Raw genomic sequence first — 3,378 nt, 5'->3', positions numbered from 1 at the left:
AAAAAAAAAAAAAAAAAAAGTGAGGTCCTGGGCCAGGTGCAGTGACTCATACCTGTAATTCCAGCACTCTGGGAGGCTGAGGCAGGCGGATCACAAGGTCAGGAGTTTGAGACCAGCCTGACCAACATGGTGAAACCCCGTCTCTACTAAAAACGGAAAAATTAGCCGGGTGCAGTGGCACACGCCTGTAATCCCAGCTACTTGGGAGGCCGAGGCAGGAGAATCGCTTGAACCCGGGAGATGGAGGTTGCAGTGAGCCGAGATTGCACCACTGCACTCCAGCCTGGGCGACAGAGCAAGACTCTGTCTCAAAAAAGAAAAAAGTGAGGTCCTTACATTGTCACTTATTCAACATATTGAGACATATTGAAGTTAATATGTGCAGGAATCAGTGGATTTATGGATTATATTACCTAGTTTTAACTAAATTAACCCTAGCAAAAGGGATCCTAGTTTTAAGTTTCTTGCAAAATAATCTCAATTTGAAGATAACAGTAATAATGCAGGCACATGTAAACAGCAATAAAACAGCATAGCTACACTTCTAACTTGAGTCCTTTTGCAGATACGTCAAAAAGTAATGATAATGCCAATGAATCAAATCTAACCAAAGTCAGGCAAAATAATTTCAAATATTAAGAAGTCTACTAGAAATGTGCATTTATGGCTGAGCACGGTTACTCAAGCCTGTAATCCCAGCACTTCAGGAGGCTGAGGCGGGCAGATCACCTGAGGTTGGGAGTTTGAGACCAGCCTGACCAACATGGAGAAACCCCGTCTCTACTAAAAATACAAAAATTAGCCGGGTGTGGTGGCACATGCCTATAATCCCAGCTGCTTGGGAGGCTGAGGCAGGAGAATCGCTTGAACCCGGGAGATGGAGGTTGCAGTGAGCCGAGATCGTGCCATTACACTGTAGCCTGGGCAACAAGAGCAAAACTCCGTCTCAAAAAAAGAAAAAAAAATGTGCTTTATATCTGTATCACTATACTGAATGGCACCTTAACAAGATGTATGTTTATGTGTATGTATTTACACTGAGTGTGTAAATTAGATTTGAAATGTTTAAATATATATTTATACACACACTAAGTATAAATATGTGTGTCTATATATTTGTACCCATATATAAGTATATATAAATATATATGCATGTATGTGTGATGTATGTGTATTTATGCAGGTTATGGATACAGAATTTATATATATACAGATTACATATACGGATAATAAGTATACACAGGTACTAATATATGCATATATATTACACATATAGAACACGAAGAAAATTTAACAAAACTTAAAGTTATATTCTATCAAGTACTTCATGAAACTTCATCAAATCAAATGAAAACTGGTGGCCTCTTTGGAGGTTCTGATACATGAAAATCAATACACAAAATATTCCATATAAAAAGTTTTGTGCGGCCGGGCACGGTGGCTCACGCCTATAATCCCAGCACTTTGGGAGGCCGAGGCGGGCGGATCACGAGGTCAGGAGATCGAGACCATCCTGGCTAACATGGTGAAACCCCGTCTCTCCTGAAAACACAAAAATTACCTGGGCGTGGTGGCGTGTGCCTGTAGTCCCAGCTACTCAGGAGGCTGAGGCAGGAGAATTGCTTGAACCCGGGAGGCGGAGGTTGTAGTGAGCTAAGATCGTGCCATTGCACTCCAGCCTGGCGACAGCAAGACTCTGTCTCAAAAAAAAAAAAAAAAGGTATTAACTTTTTTAATTAGGGGAAAAAATAGTCTAACATTGATAAGAGTCAGACATGGCAAATATCTTTGTTTCCATTGTAGAGATTAAAAAAAATTCGAGATCCAGAGTGTGTAAATGCCTAATTGAAAGCTGCAGACATTGTTACTGAGGCTGAATTTAAACTCTGCTTTTTCTGACTGCAGATCCCATGCTCTGCCCTCTCTCTGCTGCATTTGTCCCAGGATAAAGTAGGGCTCACAGGACAAGCTGTTCAAAGAAATTGTATAAGGTTTGGGCAAACTATCATGGGAGATACTGTGAGAACTTGAAATAAATATATGGACGAAGTTAAATTGCATGAGATTGTTGTGAGCCGGATCAGCTATTTCAACAAACATTCTCTGGAACCGAGGAGCGAAAGATTTGGATTGACTCAAGGTGAAAGGAAGCTGGGCATCAGTGGAGCGTATCAGTGTAAGCCGTGTGGAAATGGCTGACCACATGGACAAGGAAGGGAAGGGAGACCAGAACAGAAACCACTCCCAACACCTTCTCTTTGCCGTTAAGATGTAATTTGTATCCTGTTGACTTCAATATAGCAAAGAGTGATTTAATTCATGGCAGAAGGAACCTGAACTGTCTTTTAAGGACTATTGAGAGAACAGAGAATTAAACAAGATGGTAATTGTTTTTCTCTGGTTAGGAGAAATCCTAACATATGTCACGTTTTATGTGGGATGTCCTGGAGGAGATCTTTAAGATGTTCAAGAGGCCGGGTGCAGTGGCTCACGCCTATAATCCCAGCACTTTGGGAGGCCGAGGCGGGTGGATCACAAGGTCAGGTGTTCAAGACCAGCCTGGCCAACAGTGAAACTCCATCTCTACTAAAAATACAAAAAATGAGCCAGGCATGGTGGCGGGTGCCTGTAATCCCAGCTACTCAGGAGGCTGAGGCAGGAGAATCACTTGAACCTGGGAAGGCAGAGGTTGCAGTGAGCCAAGATTGTGCCACTCCACCCCAGCCCGGGTGACAGCATGAGACTCCGTCTCCAAAAATAATAATAATAATAATAATAATAAAACTATTCAAGAAGGTTCAGGTGGGGCTGGGAAATGACTTCCTATAGTGCCTACAAGTGACACACAGGGCCACAAACCTGGATTGAGTCCTGGAGTGTATACCTTAAAAAAATATATGGTGGATAAATCCTGATGCGTCTCTCACCAAATGAAATTTTTTCCTGAAGCCATAAAATGTCTTTAGATAAGGTATTCTCTATCTGAGACTTCAGGATTTCAATGACTAACTCCCCTGTATGCAAGTGTTTGCAGGTATGAGCATTTTTTAAATTTAAAAAGTTATTGCATACTTAGGCAGACCCCTTTGAACTTTTAAATCCGTGGGCCTGGAGACGTGATAAAGAAGTTAAGCTTCACTGGTATTGAATACAATGCACTGGCCAGCTCCTTGGTTTGCTCCTATGTTGAACAGGCTTCAGTCAGGATATAGAAGGTGCCATAAGGGAACGTGAGGAGGCCCACGCCATGCAGCAGTTAAAAGTGAGGTCCTAGGCCGAGTGCGGTGACTCACACCTGTCATCCCAGCACTTTGGGAGGTGGAGGCCGGCGGATCACGAGGTCAAGAGATCAAGACCATTCTGGCCAACATGGTGAAA

Source organism: Mandrillus leucophaeus, unplaced genomic scaffold (assembly GCF_000951045.1).
Source record: "Mandrillus leucophaeus isolate KB7577 unplaced genomic scaffold, Mleu.le_1.0 Scaffold732, whole genome shotgun sequence".
Taxonomy (NCBI): domain Eukaryota; kingdom Metazoa; phylum Chordata; class Mammalia; order Primates; family Cercopithecidae; genus Mandrillus; species Mandrillus leucophaeus.
Note: the sequence above shows the minus strand (reverse complement) of the source record.